General features: G+C 40.8%; 1 protein-coding gene across 25 annotated transcripts in view; it reads right to left on the reverse strand.

Annotated features, from left to right (window-relative positions):
- The window catches only part of USP49 (ubiquitin specific peptidase 49), a 103,999-nt gene extending 85,251 nt beyond the window's left edge, over nt 1-18,748 (reverse strand). For 10 of the 25 annotated variants that reach the window (XR_010158006.1, XR_010158005.1, XM_063813031.1 and 7 more), the window contains exons 1-2: nt 17,284-17,401; nt 15,141-15,222 (exon numbers count right to left, since the gene is read on the reverse strand). The gene's annotated coding sequence lies outside the window, so the exon portion shown is untranslated. Of the gene's footprint in view, nt 1-15,140; nt 15,223-17,283; nt 17,752-18,481; nt 18,631-18,675 lie in introns of those variants that run through there. The other 15 variants (XR_010158007.1, XR_010158004.1, XM_016955472.4 and 12 more) reach the window with 7 other exon arrangements.
- Nucleotides 18,749-18,969: the final 221 nt, after the last annotated feature.

The following is an 18,969-nucleotide window of genomic DNA, read 5'->3' on the forward strand; positions in this document are numbered from 1 at the left end:
GATTACAGGCGTGAGCCACCGCAACCGGCCGTAATCGAAGTTAAAACAGCCCAAATGCCTTGGAAGATACAAGGCAGAGGAAATTCACACAACTAAATAAAGAAAAAATTTACATGCATTTACAGCTAAATAAAGAAAACTTTAAAGTTTTAAGGAGACCACAATCAGCAATTACAATTAAATCTCCCTTGGCTGCTAAATTAGGAAGCCCAGCATAGGATAGCGGGAAGAGAACTAAATAAACTAGGTATCAGGAAGCCTGGGTTTCAGTCCACACTCTGCCACTGATTAATTATGTTATCTCCAGTCCCACTCAAATTTAAAATTCTAAAATTTTGTACATATCGCCCAGAGTAAATAAGAATTCATATAACATTTCACATTTCAGTGCACCACATAGAAAGCATGAACAAAAGGCTCAAGGTCTGCTGACTTTACTAACATTCAAAAGTATTAGTTTGCCATGGGTTTTGTCCATTTATGACTCTCAATAATGGTTTAAGTTTAAATTCAAGGCCTCTGCACAGAAAACTGCAAAACAGAGATTTTTGAATTATTGTGAAATACAAAGGGTAGCAGGATTGCATTTACACATTTTGACTACGATTCAGAATAATCTAGGTGGTAAAAATGCTGTTCATTTGCCACATTAATTGACTTCTTAGAAGTTATTTATTAAAATGCTTCCTCACCATTAAACAGAAATGCAGTCCACAAAGCTGTATTTACAGTATACATGGAATGGCAATCTAGACTGTGAGCAGACTGGGAGAAAGGGTTATTTATCATCCATTATTGTGTCCTGTTGACACAGCATAGTACATGGTACAAAGAACATATTAATATATACTGCTGGTCTAATGAATCACTCATATGGGATCCCATTTTTTTTTTTTTTTTTTTTTTGAGACAGTCTCACTCTGTTGCCCAGGCTAGAGGGTAGTGGCATGATCTTAGCTCACTGCAACCTCTGCCTCCCAGGTAAGCAATTCTCATGCCTCAGCCTCCCAAGTAACTGGGATTACAGGTTTGCACCACCACATCCAGGTAATTTTTGTATTTTTAGTAGAAATGGGGTTTCACCATGTTGTCCAGGCTGGTCTTGAACTCCTGGCCTCAAGTGATCTGCCCACCTTGGCCTACAAAAGTGCTGGGATTATAGGCGTGGGCCACCACCACGCTGGGCTGAGGACCCCATTTTTTACATTTATCTTAAATTTTACTTCCTAGGCAATATGCTGCCTAACATTTATAAAATTCTTTTTTTAGAGACAGAGTCTCACTATGTTGCCCAGGCTGGCCTTGAACTCCAGGCTCCAGGGCTCAAGCGACCCTCCCACCTCAGCCTCCCAAGTAGCTGGGATGCTCATTTGTAAAGGATGTAACATCAGCTCTACTTTCTTCCAAAAGAGCTGCAAAGATCAAATAAGAAAATGTGTGTAAGTGCATTATAAACTGGCAAGAGCTGTATATATGTTAGGTATTCTTTCTTTGCTACCAAAGAAAGCAAAGACTTTAGGTCATTATTCTAGCAAAAAGAAACACTGATATTCAAACATCCCAGGTGTTCTGGGGCAGGCTGGGATAAAAGAGCTTCATCATTCAGGTAGAATTCAAGAATCCTAAAATGTGTTGGGTATCTGGGTCTTTATAATTTTAACTGACAGCTTAATAAGAACTAAAGGACATACGATCTTAGCCAGATTGGGAATTCCTTCTCACCAAAAAATGTGACCTGAGAGCAAAGGAATGTGCTTGCATTCTCCTCAGTCATCCAAGATAAATGCAAATAAAAACAATACCAAATCCCATTTAGTTTGTAGAGCAGCAGCAGCAGCCACAAAAATCACCTTCTATATAGCATATACCAGAGTTGCTACTTCATCACTCTGCTTAAATCTAATCCTGCTTCTTATATGTCCCACATGTAATAAATACTAATTGGTAAAGTTCAGTCTGCCAGCATACATTAAAATCATTAATTGTCATTATCAAGCACTTCTTATAAATACTATATAGCAATTTTGTCAGCAAAGCAATAATTTTAATGAGAAAACATTTATGAATATTTATTATACTTCCTCCTAGATACCATATTGTGTGAGGTGTTTTCATGTACACTTGCTCAGTTAATTCTCACAATGAGGTGGGTGTCAGCAGGATTTTACAGCATGAAGCACAGAGGGCCCAATTTCATTAGGAAATGACCCAGGATCACAAAGCAAGGAAGCAGCAACACATAGGCCCAAGATAATTGCTTTGAATTGCTGCAATTCTAGTAACCGTAAATCGGTGGCAAGGAACATAAAATTTATTTAAGTAGGTTTTTTGCCTGTGGTAAAACTTAGTTGGAAGTTAGCCTTGTTTGAGAAGTTACTCAACTATGAATCTGCACTCATTCTACAAAAATGCTTTCTAACTTTAAACATAGGTCAGAGAGGTATGGTGGCTTATGCCTATAATCCCAGCACTTTCAGAGGCCAGAGTGGGAGGACTGCTTGAGGCCAGCAGTTTGAGACCAGCCTGGCCAACATAACGAGACTCTGCCTCTATGTTTTGTTTGTTTTTGAAACAGGGTCTTCCTCTGTCGCCCAGGCTGGAGTGCAGTGGCGCAATCACGGCTCACTGCAGCCTCAAACTCCAGAGTGCAAGCTATCTTTTCACCTCAGCCTCCCAAGTAGCTGGGACCACAGGTGCATGCCACCACACCTGGTTAATTTTTTTTTTTTTTTAGTTTTATGTAGAGACGGAGGGTCTCTCTATATTAAGGGGAAGCCCAAATCAAACTGAATTGTGCTAAGACAAACCAGAAAAACTCAAAGTGCCTCTGAAAGTGGGGATAGCAGACAAAGCTAAAAAAAGGAGAATGGAGTAAAAGTTCTACCCCTAGATTGCTGCCCTGTCTCCAAGCAGCTGCTGGGCAGAGGATGGGAGGTTTGTTCTCTGGAAAGATTACTAGAGAGACTCTGGACTAGGCACAACTAGGGGCAGGCCCACCAGTCTAAAAAAGATGGTGATTAAGAGAAAGTTGATATCGTGAAAGGTGAAACATCCCTAGCCATTTTCCCCACTCAGCTTCCCAAATGATACAGCCAGGTTTGTAAGCCCTAAGCAGATAACAGGAACATTCTTTCTGGGGATGAACCTGGTCAAGAGAAAAGCACAAATACTGACTGCTAGAGGTGTCCTCTCCAAGAATAAACCACCAGTTAACTTTCAGAAGCTGACACTTGGGCAAATCCAGCTTTCAGTTTTTTTGTGGCTCACTCCTGAATATGAGTAAAACAGCCAAAGCTATACTTTTAAGGAAATTCCCTAAATGAAAGATCAAAATAAATGAAATGAACAAGTAATGTATTTTAAGGAAACACAGATTTTACAGAAAGCTGAGGAAAGAACATGTTCAGAGAAGAGCTAGTCCATCTGAAACAAAAATAGATAACTATTAAAAAGCAACATTCACAGAAAAAAAACTTAAAAATTAAAAATATGACAGCATAAATATAAAACTAATTAGAAAGGTCTTAAGATGAAGTTCAAGACACCCCCCAGAAAGTAGAATAAAGAGACAAAAAGATGGGAAATAGGAAAGGAAAATTAAAGGACTCATCAGTCTAGAAATTCCAACACAAGTATTGAGAGTTTGAGAGGAAGAACAGAGAAAACTAGGGGCAAGGCGGAAAAGGAAGAGATTGGTTAGAATTTAAAAATTCAAGAAAATTTCCCAGAACTGAAAAGTGTTACCAAATTGAAAAGGCCCTCCAAGCGTCCAGCATAACAGACAAAACAAGGCCTAGAATGAGGCTAATTATATTAAAATTTCAGAACATTTCCAGGGAGGAAAAAAATAACCAAGAATCAGAACATCATCAGACTTCTCGTCAGCAGCAACAGAAGCTAGAAGCCAATAGAGTGATGCCTGATAAACTCAGAGAAAATATTCTCTTATCTAGAATTCTATACCCAGGTAAACTATAAATCAAGTATAAAAGAAAATAAAGATATTTTCATATATGCAGATTCCCAAACAAATTTACATCTCATGCACCTTTTTCTCAGGAGCTTCTGGGGGACATGCTCCACACAAATTAAAATATAAACAATAAAGGAGAAAGATATCAAGTCCAGGAAAACAGGGGGTTCTCCGTAAGAAGGCAAAGGAAATACCCAGGATATGAGGGGAAGTAGATCCCAGGATAAAAGCTGGGCAGGTCTAGAAAAGAACCTACACAGATTTTTATTTATTTTATTTATTTTTTATTCTTTTATTTTGAGATGGAGCCTCGCTCTGTTGCCCAGGCTGGAGTGCAGTGGTGTGGTCTTGGCTCATTGCAACCTCTGTCTTCCGGATTCCACCAATTCTCCTGCCTCAGCCTCCCGAGTAGCTGGGATTACAGGCATATGCCACCACACCTGGATAATTTTTTGTATTTTTAGTAGAGATGGGGTTTCACCATGTTGGCCAGGCTGATTTCAAACTCCTGACCTCGTGATCCACCCACCTTGGCCTCCCAAAGTGCTGAGATTACAGGCATGAGCCACCCTGCCCGGCCCCTACGCAGATTTTTGTAAGCATAAGCCTACTGTTCAGAAATATGGCATTAAATACCAAAAAAAAAAAAAAAAAAAGCCCAGCTAGAAGAATAGAAAACAGAGGTCCTTAGAGAGGCAAAATGTTGGGAAGGGGAAAGGCAGGTAATATTCTTTTTATGCTATATATAGTCTTAACATAAATAAAAACTAAATTCAAAAAGATTCTTGGAAAGGTTAAAATAAATGTTTTAAAATCACATCTAAAAATATGATTTTTCCAATCAAGATTTCTAAGGGCAAAAAGAAACTAAAGGAAAAAAAAGTCTAAGTTTCAAGGCAAAACAAAATCAAAGTATTTGGAAAACTCAAATAGTAGGCGTGGCTTTGTTTGAAAAACATTAAGGGCAGGAAATAATGTTTTTGCTCATAGATATTCAAAAGTCATAGTCATAAAACCAGCAAAGAGAAAAAGAAGAATGTTTAACATATTATGATGTCATTGGAGAAGGTTCATTATACTTTATGCTTCTGCATAAAGTATAGTTTTCCTTCCTTTTCAAACTTTGAGAAAATACACTATTCTCTTACAAAACATAATACATACCCAATAGTTCCTCCAGTTAAATAATAATAAAATAAAATACTATGTTCATTCTTTCATACTCATGGATATACTGACTTAACTTTGTAAAAAGATGCCAAAGCTTGGTAAATTAATCTAAATCAAATTATAATCTCAATCTTAATCAAAATTATAACAGGACATTTTGGGGAGGGAGGAAACTAGATAAACTAAATCTAAATATTTAAAAAAAAAGATCCACAGATAGTTATATCAATTTTGAAAAAAAAAGCAAACACAGGGAATCCATCCTGCCATATCTTAAGAAATACTAGAAAGGAACAGTAATAAACATGATATGGTACAGGATCTCATCTAGGGTGTGTCTGGAAATGCATGGGCCATCATGGATGTCACAATGACAGGGCAACACTACTGACATTGAGTGGACAGGCCCAGCAGTGCTAAACATACCTACTCTACTAACTGTGCCCCCTTTAAGAAACTTCGAGATAAATACACCAATGAGATAGAATAGAAAGGCGAGAAACTTGATTTACAATAAGGGTGTTACTACAAATCAACTGGAAAGTTCAGCTAGTTTAGTGGATGGTATTGGGAAATAAAAAAATAATAAGGCTGGATCCAACCTATACCACATCCAAAGATTGCTCCATATACATTAAAAACTTAAGGGGAAATGTAAAGCCATAAAGCTAAAAGAAATTTAGGGAGACAATCTGGATGATCTAAGTCCAAGAAGCAGTAATAAGGCAAATACAGTAGGCTAAAAAATGATGGATGTGACTACATCAAAATCAAGAATTTCCATTCGGTAAAGAACAACAAGGCAGCCACGCGCAGTGGCTCACGCCTGTAATCCCAGCACTTTGGGAGGCCGAGGCGGGCACATCATGAGGTCAGGAGATCAAAGCCATCCTGGCTAACACGGTGAAACCTCGTCTCTACTAAAAATACAAAAAATTAGCCAGGCATGGTGGCACGCGTCTGTAGTCCCAGCTACTCAGGAAGCTGACGCAGGAGAATTGCTTTAACCCAGGAGGCAGAGGTTGCAGTAAGCCGAGATCGCACCACTGTACTCCAGCCTGGGCAACAGAGCAAGATTCTGTCTCAAAAAAAAAAAAAACAAAAAACAAAAAACACCTAGGCAAAGTTAACAGATGACACCCCAGAAGATGATATTTATATGGTCCAAAACCAACCAGGGATTTAAGAAATATTATATATATTAAGGAGTTCTATAAATCAACAAGAAAAATACAGGAAACAAAGGATATGAAGAGGCAAAGGAAAATGGCTAACTAGTATATGAAGAAATGATTAAACTCACTGGTAACTAGAAATAAAAATTAAACAGCCTAGCCAACATGGCAAAATCCTGCCTCTACTAAAAATACAAAAAAATTTGCTAGGTGTGGTGGCACACGCCTGTAATCCCAGCTACTCGGGAGGCTGAGGCAGGAGAATTGCTTGAACCCAGGAGATGGAGGTTGAAGTGAGCCAAGATTGTGCCACTGCACTCCAGCCTGGGAGACAGAGTGAGACTCTGTCTCAAAAAAAAAAAAAAAAAAAAAAAAAGGCCAAGCACAGTGGCTCACGCTTGTAATCCCAGCACTTTGGGAGGCCGAGGCAGGTGGATCATTTGAGGTCAGGAGTTCGAAACCAGCCTGGCCAACATGGTGAAACCCCATCTCTACTAAAATTAGCCGGGTGTGGTGGTACATGCCTGTAATCCCAGCTACACGGGAGGCTGAGGCAGGAGAATAGCTGGAACCCAGGAGGCAGAGGTTGCAGTGAGCCAAGATCGTGCCACTGCATTCCAGCCTGAGCGACAGAGTGAGACTCCGTCTCAAAATAAATAAATAAATAAATAAAATAAAAATTAAAATGAGACATTACTAAAAGGCCAAAATTAGAAATGTGGATAATACCAAGTGTTGGGAGGGGTGGTTATAGGAACACAATGCTTATGGGTATAAGCTTATACAACCATTCAACAGCCTCATAGTACTTATGCTGCAATGCCACTCCTGGGTCTGTGCCCCTGAGAATTCTCAAACATGTCCACTCCTGGGTCTGTGTCCCTGAGAATTCTCAAACATGTCCATAATGGACATGTGCAAGACTGTTACTGGTATCATTGTTTATGGTAGCCTAGGTGCCCATCACTATGGGAATGGATGCACACCACAGAATACTATGCTGCAGCTCGAAGCAGTTAGCTAAATCTACACCCACATGAACAGATCTTTTTTTTTTTTTTTTTAGATGGAGTCTCACCCTGTCACTCAGACTGGAGTGCAGTGGCGCAATCTTGGCTCATTGCAACCTCCACCTGCTGGGTTCAAGCAATTCTCCTGCCTCAGCCTCCCAAATAGCTGGGACCACAGGTGCGCACCACCACACCCAGCTAATTTTTTGTATTTTTGGTAGAGACAGGGTTTCACCATGCTGGCCAGGCTGGTTTCGAACTCCTGACCTCGTGATCTGCCCGCCTCGGCCTCCCAAAGTGCTGGGATTACAGGCGTGAGCCACCGCGCCCGGCCCATAACATAGATCTTAAAACATAGTGCTCACTGAAAAAAGTAAAAACCAGAGTAAGATCTACAGCATTTCTACAAGGAGAATTCTATAGCCAAATTCTACAACGGTGTGGTATAATGAGCAATTTTGTAATTAAAAATACATACACCAAAAGAATCAGTAAGTATTTTACAAAGATGCACATAGAATCAAGGACATATCAAACACATTAGAGAGTGTGCCTGTGAGGTGGGGAGGAAAATAGACATGGGAATGAGGGCTGAACAGAAGGCCTTTGTACACCAAAGCTATACTGTACCCAAATTATGGGAGTAGGAAGTCCAAATTCAGAATAATATTTTTCATTCATGCATACATTAATTTATTCCATAAAAACTTATTGAACACCTCTTAAGTGCCAAGAACTCTGCTTAAATAGAAACTTTTCTTATTTCTGCTGAAGGTATTTTTTTAAGTCAGATATGTTTTAATTGGAAGTGGAAGGGAAAAATAATTTACAGTAGCATATAATATATACTAAAAAATGAGAAACCATCCTTAAAATAAATGTTTTACAAAACTTTTTTCATCAAATGGAAATGTACCTTGAAGTTCTTTAAATGACAAAGTTAAATGAAAAATCAAAATACAAAAAGAACTCTGTAAGTCCTACATAAATTAGACAGCCACATCTCAATCCACAGATAAAACGTCTTAAAGTCTCATGGCTTTCAGTGGTGAAACAACTACTTTTTGGAGGATAAATTTTTTCTACTTTATTTGTTCTATGCAACGCCCTCCCTCTGCACCCAACAATACTTCAACTGCTCAGGAACACTTCTCACCAGATTTCTGTTTTCTAAAAGATTTCACAAGCACACTGCTGGCTGCCAACGTAGGTGTTGTAGTTAATATACTGATTACGCCATGCTGCTAACAAAAACTGATTAACGCATTCAGTGCAGAGTGACATGTCTATTCCATATTCCCTGGGCACAGAGAATAACATTTTCAAACAAACAAAAAAAATTACCCGTTCACCCCTTTTTAGATGTCTCCTAATGAAAGGCCACAAATTCCAAATGTTAACTAGTATACATGATAATACTGGTAAAGGAAAATAATAGCAACCTGTAGTAGGACAACAGCTGCCTATAAGGCTCTAAAATTGCAGTACTTCAGTATCTCAGATTTAGATTACTGAGTGTCAGCACACAATCATACCTCACTGTAACCTTGAACTCCTGGGCTCAAGCAATCCTCCCGCTCAAGTGGATCACTTGAGGTCAGGAGTTCGAGACCAGCCTGGCCAACATGTCGAAACCTTGTCTCTACTAAAAATAGAAAAATTAGCCAGACATGGTGGCACGCACCTGTAGTCCCAGCTACTCAGGAGGCTGAGGCAGAATGGCTTGAAGCCGGGAGGTGGATGCTGCAGTGAGCCGAGATCATGCTACTGCACTCCAGCCTGGCGGACAGAGTGAGACTCTGTCTCAGGAAAAAAAAAAAAAAAGAGAGAATCTCCCACCTTGGCCTCCCAATGTGCTGGGATAACAAGGTAAACTACACACTGGGCCCAATTTGGGATTTTCAGCATGGAGCAGACAATGAAGCCACTCACAGATGAGACTGACGTCTTCATTAAAGCACACTTACCTTTCACTTGAAATGCATTGTTATAAGCTCTTCAAGTTATGTCACACATTTCTAAAATATTTCTTTTAAGAGTATATTCAATTCCACGGTGATGTATTTGCTTTCTCATCTTTACTTATAAGACCCTTCTAATCAGTTGACCATATTTAACTTTTTTATATGCAATGTTTATTAACCTGACCTTTGACCTCTTTTAGATACAAGCATGCAATCAGTGTATAGCCATAAGCATCCAATTGATATAGGTGGTTGTATTAGAACATAAAAAAGGAGAGTTAAAGATGTAAATGTTAGCAATGACCATCTATAGGGATATTCTTGGCATTCTGGTTTATAAAAACATAACATTAATATAGTCCCACATACTCTATGAATGCTTACATAAATGAGATGACCTCTGTTCATAAATGCTGATTCGCTGTCAAGGGCTAGATGTCTATGATCATAAAGCTATTAGCAATGATGGCCGAATTGAGCAATTCATACATTTTCTTACTTGATTTTCTTTGTTGCTACCTCCAATTTTTGTCAAGGAGAATCTAATTAGCTCTAACAGGGACTTTGACCTTATTGTCCTGATAGGTTAATATCCATAACTGCAAAAATAAGTACCATAAATTACCTGGCATTCTAGAAAGGTCTGGGCTCAAAACTGATAAATCAAAGCCAGCCGTGGTGGCTCACGCCTGTAATCCCAACACTTTGGGAGGCCGAGGCGGGCAGATCACCTGAGGTCAGGAGTTTGAGACCAACCTGGCCAACATGGCGAAACCCCATCTCCACCTAACAATACAAAAAATTAGTCGGCGTGGTGGTGCATGCCTGTAGTCCTGGCTACTCTAGGGGCTGAGACAGGAGAATCACTTGAACCTGGGAGACAGAGGTTGCAGTGAGTCAAGATCGCACCACTGCACTCCAGCCTGGGCGACAGAGTGAGACTCTGTCTCAAAAAAAGTTGATAAATCAGTAAACCCCTATCTACTCTTCCTTTCATTTTCAACTACAATGTATATCTACAAAACAAATTGATCCTTAAAGACTTTATTTCAAAGTCAAAGTTCTTGCTATTTTAATGCACCCACATGGTCCATCCAAGTGAGCATATGACATATCCTACACATCTTCTTTCCCATGTCAGAGACTGAAAGAGAGAGCAGGAGGCAGGAAAGAGCAGGACACCAATGTGACAAAATGCTAAAGCCAAGCTATAAATTACCTTTTGGCCATTCTCTGCTGCATTTTGAAAAAGCTAACACAACAGTAGAGCCCATCCTTCCCTTGGATAGATACAAGCATCATACAAAAGTATCCTCCTAACTCACTAGCAACAGTGCTGCCCTCCCATCTTTCACACAATTTGCCCAGCAAAAGAAGCACTGCTGGGTTCTAAAGGCAATGACTGAAAGCTCTGTATTCTGATGATGGGAGGGAGCAGTGAAGACCAGCTTCCTGGGCTCTAAACTATGCCAGACTGCCGTGCTAATCCTCCCCAAATCCCACGACACAACGTTTCGGTGGGGGTGGGGAACAGGATAGAAAACAATCCAAAACTGAATCAAGAACAGTAGCTCTAGGTTACAGAGGTCATAACATTCCTATTTGAATGAGGGTAGGGAATAATGGAGTGGGGCAAAGACATAGACAAAAGCCTTTAAAACATATCTTTAAAAACACAAAAGAAAAATAAATTTTATCCCTGATCCTTCTGATGTGCTAACCAACATCTGCCCCCAATCATTTGCCAGCCCTGGCTGCATAGAAGGCACGGAGTAGCAGACATTTTCACACAGTAAAGCTGGAAGAGATGCTACTAGAGTGTAAATCACTAATTAGCTCAATAAAAGACAAAGAGAGAAAATACCTGTCACAGAATGCTGTTTACAACTTGACATATAATAAAAAACCCTGAAAATTTCAGGAGAATGCCTTACTTTCCAGACTTCTATTAACATGTGAATGGAAAAGGGATAGTATTATAGTCTTTAAAAATAGCCCATGTCTCCGAAACAATAACACATGACTAGAAAGAATGCTTTCCAAACAATTTGTAATTTTTTCATCCTTATGAAAGGGGAGTGTTTTTAATTATCACAATCAGCTTTTTTTTTTTTTTTTTTTTTTTTTTGAGATGCAGTGTCAGTCTGTCGTCCAGGCTGGAATGGAGTGGCACAATCTCAGCTCACTGCAACCTCTGCCTCCCAGGTTCAAGCAAATCTTGTTCCTCAACCACCCAAGTAGCTGGGGTTACAGGCATGCACCATCATGCCCAGCTAATTTTTGTATTTTTACTAGAGACAGGGTTTCACTATGTTGGCTAGCCTGGTCTCGAACTCCTGGCCTCAAGTGATCCACCTGCCTTCGGCCTCCCAAAGTGCTGGGATTAACAGGTGTGAGCCACTGTGCCTGGCCTACAATCAGCTTTAACAAGGAGCTATATTTCACAGCTTTGATAATTGCTTAAAGAGTGGGGAAAAAAGGAAAAGAAGCCCACAAGTGCTGTTTTTTTGTTTGTTTGTTTTGTTTTGAGACAGAGTTTCACTCTTGTTGCCCAGGCTGGAGTACAACAGCACGATCTCAGCTCACTGCAACCTCTGCCTCCCGGATTCAAGAGATTCTCCAGCTTCAGCCTCCCGAGTAGCTGGGATTACAGGCATGCGCCACCACACCTGTCTAATTTTGTATTTTTAGTAGAGACGGGGTTTCTCCATGCTAGTCAGGCTGATCTCGAACTCCTGACCTCAAGTGATCCACCCGCCTCAGCCTCCCAAAGGGCTGGGATTACAGGTGTGAGCCACCGCACCCAGCCACAAGTGCCGTATTTTACATTTGTCAGAATACAGTTAATATTCCTTCCAGTTAAACTGAGAGGACCTCCTTCAGGTCACGAGTTTATCAAATGGACAGGCCATCATTTTAATGAAGATTAAATGATGGGAAGGGAGTCAGTTTAATTTCCATATGTCACAACAACAGAAAAGACTCCCAAAATTTAGGTTTATTTGAGGGGAAGGTAATATAATATTAAGATATTTCCATTCATCCCCCTCATAATATGGCAAACTTATTTGTATTAATCCCAATCAATTTTTTTTTTTTTTTTTGAGACAGAGTCTCGCTCTGTTGACGAGGCTGGAGTGCAGTGGCTTGATCTCGGCTCACTGCAACCTCTGTCTCCCAGGTTCAAGCAATTTTCCTGCCTCAGTCTCCAGAGTAGCTGGGATTACCGGCACGTGCCACCATGTGTGGCTAATTTTTGTATTTTTAGTAGAGGTGGGGTTTTACCATGTTGGCCAGGCTGGTCTCAAACTCCTGGCACCAAGGGATCCACCTGCCTCAGCCTCCCAATGTGCTAGGATTACAGGTATGAGCCACCGCACGCAGCCAACCAATATTCTTAAAGCAATACATTTTGTACTTTGATCTTTTCCAGCTCCTTGAAGCTACGTAAGAGTCTTTAAAATATGTATTTCACCTAACTATTTCTTGGTTGTGGTTTTGAAAGGCCCCATGGCTCCTGTTTCTCACAATAATCACCCATACCTCCATAGCTAGCATGTCCTGAGGACACATCCATGCATGAGCACACCATGCCACATGCTAGGGAGGTTCCCAACACACGGGTACACTATGACACAGTTTTTTCTAATGGGAGAGACCTACAAACCCATCATTCACAAGTGAAAGAATCTCAGAATGTACTGGAGACAAGACCATAAAAACACAAAATCCACTCTAAACCCAATCTTGAGATTCCTTTGCTTCAAGTATTTGACTAAAATTAAACACAAACTAAACTTTTTGAAATACTCAAAACATTCTCCCCTTTTCTTCTTTAAAATTAAGGTCTTCATATGCATTTTCTTCAATTTGACTTGTTTAAAAATACTCAAGTGAGAGAAAATGATAAAGCAAATGGGGCAAAATGAAAAAAATTGGTGAAACTGAGTAAGGGTATACAGAATTTCTTGTATCATTTTTGCAACTTTTCCATATGTTTAAAAAATTGCAATAAAATCAAGAGTCACCAAAAAATAGAGTATTAACAACAGAAGTTCTCTCATAGGGCTGTTTCAAGTTTCAAACAATTCACATACTCAGTTAATGCTGGACACCTAGTAAACACTCAGTAATTGTTAATTATTTTTTTTAAATGAGTGGATCAGCTGGGCACGGTGGCTCACGCCTGTAATCCTAACACTTTGGAGATCACTTGAGGTCAGGAGTTCGAGACCAGCCTGGCCAACAAGGTGAAATCCCGTCTCTACTAAAAATACAAAACCTTGGCTGGATGTGGTGGTGGGTGCCTGTAATCCCAGCTACTAGGGAGGCTGAGGCAGGAGAATCGCTTGAACCTGGGAGGCGGAGGTTGTAGTGAGCCAAGATCGTGCCACTGCACTCCAGCCTAAGCTACAGAGCAGTACTCCATCTCAAAAAAAAAAAAAAAAACGAGTGGATCAATTTACTTAACCAATTAAAGTATTAGGAGGCCAGGCGCGGTGGCTCACATCTGTAATACCAGCACTTCGGGAGGTTAAGGTGGGCAGATTTTTTGAGCCCAGGAGTTCGAGACAAGCCTGGGCAACATGGTGAAACCTTGTCTCTACAAAAAATACAAAAATTAACCAGGTGTGATGGCACACATCTGTAGTCCCAGAGAGGTCCAGGCTGCAGTGAGCTGACATGGCGCCACTGCATTCGCCTGGGCAAAAGAGCAAGATTCTGTCTCAATAATAATCATAATAATCAAAATAATAATATATGGGGAAATTGGTATATCACTTAGGCACACATAAAGAGAAAATACTAAAAAATTAGTGAGGGTATAAACAGATTTTGCTTATGGATATTTGCACTGAAATCTGAAATCAGAAAAAATCCATTTTTCTTCAAACAGCAATAATCTTTCAACTATAAACGTGTCATAGTATATAACAAGTCCAGGGCAGTTTTCTAGCTAAAAAGGTGGATGGGTAATCTGCAATGCAATAAGGCATTTTTTACTGGTTTGGGTTTGTTTTGTAAATACAATTTTGGAATGAAAAAATAGAAGCATGCAACAACATTGATGTAATCTTTACATTATACATAATCGTTACGGTGTTTACCCCAGGTTCCTCATCTAGAAAGGAACTGGATAAAAGGTTAGTAACAGGACTACAGGGATAATTTTTAAAGATTGGCAAACAAGACTTGTTAAGTGTTGAATCTGAAGAACTTGGTGAGGGAGAACTTCACAACAGGCAAGCCAGAGGCAAAACCAGAGCACAGACTCTGCTGGCAAAATGCAAAGGCTGGAATCCCATCCCACCACTTGGTAGAATTCTAGCTTTTGAACTAAAATAAAGATCAAATGTATCACTGGGTTACAAAACATAGTATTATTTGTAATATAAGATAATTACCAAATAAATAGTTGTAGGAATGTCTGAGTATAACCTTGGGCAAATCATTTAATCTCAAGGACCCTCTATTTCATCACCTGTAAAATGAGAATAGTAATAGTACCTACCTCACAGGATTGCCATTGAGGAGTAAACAAGTTACAATTTGCAGTGCTTACAGAAGTATCTGGCACAAAAGCATTATATGTGTGTTGGCTACTATTATTAAGTTTATGAAGAACTAAGGTCTTATAAATACAAAAGTACACAGATATTTTTTACTCAAAAATTGAGAATGGGGCAAGAGGAAACAAACACATATATAGCATTAAGCATGTGCTGGTTGGTGAGAAGGCAGACTCTCCTGATAGAGAAATTATTAAATGCTTGCAAAGATTATCTACAGAGGTTACCACATTACTGCTGAAGATTTGTTTTAAAAAATAGGATAAATTTTTATCTACCTGGAATGATTTAAGTAGGATATTGACTGGAGTTGCAGGATAAACTAGAGGTCCTTTCAAGGTCTCTTCCCATCCAAAGAATCTACGGTTAACCAGGAAAACATTTAATTATGTACAGCCTAATAAATCTAAAAATATAAACTTAAAAGCTTTTGCTTAGCAAATAAGATTATAACCAAAATAAAGTTAAATTGGGTAGAACTGTACTTGATGAACAAATGAAAATAAAGCTTAAATTTATCATTGGAGTCCTTATTGATAAACAGTATTATCTCAATTTTTAAAAATCCATTTTCAGTTTTAGAAATAGCGACTGAGAAATAACCATTGACAATGAGACTCAGTGGTTTAAGCGCACTAAGGCCGTTGCATACAGAAACAAAAGGCAGGACTCACTCTTTCCCTTGGCTGATCTTACAGTTTATATTTTCTTCTTTACCAATATCAAATAAGTCTATAATCACTTATATAAAGATATCGAGCATTAAACAATTACAATTACATTATAAACATGGCAATACCATACAGAGTACGTCCTACTACTAACACCAGCCCAAACACATCTATAAAAAGAATATGCACACACATCTCACTGAAACAAGTGCCTCATATCAAAGTTATTCTTCATCTTGAAAGTCAACATTATCAAACTAATCCTTTTAAAATGTAGTGGCAAAAATAGTAATTTTTACCAAGATCCTCTGTTAAATTGCTAAATACATCTAGTAACCTTGAACACTTGCTTAATACAATCCAGGAAACAAACCATAAACTAAATACTATGCCACTAACACAGTAGCTGAATGCAGAAAGAGTTTTCTAAATTATTCATATACATTAACCATTGTTGCTCAAATCCACAAATCAAAATCTAATCTTTGTTAACTATTACAAAAGTCATAAACCTAATCTTTGTTATTTATACAAACACCAGCAAAAGTGTCAATCCAAAATTTACCCAACTTTGAAAAAAAAAGTATCTTTGTGCATCTGAGTGTACACAATGAAATAACCCCAAACAAGATTCTCAACAATTGTTTGAATTTTTCCCCAAGTAAATCATATGCTATCCTTTGGCACCATCAAATGCAAAACAAATATTCATTCATATTCTTAGCTAAATGTAAAAGCTTCTGAAAAAAATCATTAAAACAAAATTCTAAGTAAGAATAACCAAATTTTGCCCCAAATTTATCTTCCTTTTCATTTCTAAAGGTGTCTTAAAAATCAAAAGCTTCTTGAAAATTAGTATTAATCTGGCCTTCTTTATTCACAACCATAAAACATGAAAGGCAGTGGAGCTGTCCAAAGACCAAGCTTGCTGCAGTATTATCTTACAGAGATGTTTTTCCATCAAAATTACTCATAAATTTATTTGCCCTAAAAAATAAGTCTGCTACTCTAAAATCCTCCACTACTCTACAATTCTCCCTTTCTTTATGCCATTTTGTTAAATGGGTGAGTTACCAACTACAGCATGAAACGTCCCGCACAAAGCTAAAGGCAGCTCAGGAACTCAAAGCCCTCAGCTCTGATTTAATCTCTCCCCCAGTAAACTTCCTTGGTTGGTTATCTGCCTTTCTCTGAAATGATTTCTTAACATTCTCCAGCAACTGAAAACAATAAGCAGAAACCTGGTTGATTAATCAAAAGAAACAGATTCTCATCTTTCTCTATCCCAACAACAGTGCGTTCTCCATTGAAAATGAAAATGCTGTCCATAAAACACAGCCCAGCACTTGTCAGGTGCAACACTCCTACAACACTAAAACTATCACATCACACGAGTACACCCTAAATAAGCACACCCTTTCCCCGAATTATCACAACACTAGTGAAATGCAGAGGTTTTCAACACCCAGAGTTTATGCTTTATCATCCATACAAGAAAAAAATCAAATCAAAATGAGTCTCATTTCTTCAAAGTGGACAGGAAAGTCAAATCAAAAGCAATGAAGGGTGGAAGCAGATTCAAGATTTCTTGAGAGAAAGAGGTTTCTGGAATTTCCTACTTTTAGGGACAAAAGGATTCACAGTTTCAACACACAGTTCTCTCCTCAACAAAGAATTCCTTTCCTGCACCCCCCACCTCTGCCCTTACTTTTTAGTCTTTAACCCTGTCTCTAGGTCCCCTTTCACTCACCATGGTTCCTCGTCTTCTGCACCAAAGGCTCTCTTAAACTTGATCTTTCACTACAGCATTTCTGCCCTGACCCTTGCAGACCTTCTGGAGCAACTCCCCATAACACGCACATTCGATTCCCACCCCCATGCAGTCTACCCCAGTTCTACATCCATCAGGACTCCCCCAGCTTCTCTTAGCCCCCTCTCTTCCCTTACTCCCCATCTCATCCTTTAAATTCTGGGGCCCATCTCTTCCTGCTCCTCTCACCATTTGCTTTTAGCCCTGTCTCTTTACCTCACTGTTTTCACCTTGGATCTTGCTGAACCTCTTCAATTAACGTAATTACCCAGTTATCCTTGTCCCAGATGGCCATCACTTCTTACACCCTAACTCTAGTCTCCTTTCAGCTCTTCTGGTCCCAGAATCGTCCTACAGACACCCATCTCTTATCTGTTTCCTTTCGCCCTTCCACCACACTCTTATTCCTGACTCCACCTGGTTCCAGTCCAGGTCTCATTTGCCCTCCCTCACTTTACAGAATTTACATCCATCGCCCACCCACTAACCCATTCCTTTCTCAGAACCTCGCCAGCAGTTCCCACCACACCGTTGGTCCCAGTCCTTCAGCTCATCTCGCTCCGCACTAGTTCACACCCTCGTCACGTCTGGCTCTTAATCACTCTCTCTTTCCTACTCCCAACTATTACCCCAGCTCTGCCCCTCCTTGTCTTCCACTTCCAACACTTACCCCGGTACCCCTCACCCCAACACCACCCGCTACGAAGATTTCCCCTTCAAACCCCTGCTCTTACACCTAACCCCAGGATCCCTTTCCCCCAGCCCTAACCTCATTCCCTGCCCGGCTTCCTTAACGCCCACCCTGGCTTTTGCCTCCTTCCTATCTCCTTGGCTGGCTTTTTCTCACTCCTCCTCTCCCTGGCTTCTAACCCTTTCTCCCCTTAATCCTCCTCATCTCATTCTCAACCCGGTTCCCCTCATCGCCTCCAAGCCTTCCTTTCCCTCTCCCTTCAACGCTTTTGCCCCAACCCAGCCGTCGCCCACCCCGCCAAAATAAGGCGCCCGCGCGCCCCGACTCCCGGCTCTCGCCTCCCGCCGCCCCCGCCCCGGGCGCCCCCAGCCCGCCGGCGCCGCGGTCCCGCCCCCTGCCGCCGCTCCTCCCGCCCGCGAGGCGCGCGCTGCCTTTGTCGCCCCTCACCCGGTGTGTGAGGATTTTGCTTCTTTAAAGGGGAGGGCTAGTGAGCCGGAGACTCCTATCCCCGCCTCCGAGTCTTAGAATGGGCTCCCTGGCCGTCGCGGCCTCCCCGGCCCCCGTTCCCCCTACCCCCTGGAGCTACCCACTTTGCTGCCTCCCCACCTCCTCCGTCCCCTCCCCCGGCCCCCTCTATTTACCGCCATCATCAGCACGCGCGAGCTGTCACCAGGGCGCGAGACAACCGAACACGGCCCCGCCCCCTGCCCGTCTATTGGCCCGCCCGCTGGAGCCCCGCCCCTCAGGCCCTGCATTGCGCCAACGGCGCAGCGCTGGGCCGCGACCCCGGCACCGGCACCCGTTTCGAGGGTTCGCGCCGCAGGCGCAAAGTTTAGGGTCAGCTACAAACGCGCGGCCGCTTTGAGCCTGGCGTAAGGGGCGGCGGCGTAGGGGGACGTTGTGAATAGCTGGTCGAAGTTTGGTTGAAGCACAGG

Source organism: Pan troglodytes, chromosome 5, assembly GCF_028858775.2.
Source record: "Pan troglodytes isolate AG18354 chromosome 5, NHGRI_mPanTro3-v2.0_pri, whole genome shotgun sequence".
In the NCBI taxonomy this organism is placed as follows: domain Eukaryota; kingdom Metazoa; phylum Chordata; class Mammalia; order Primates; family Hominidae; genus Pan; species Pan troglodytes.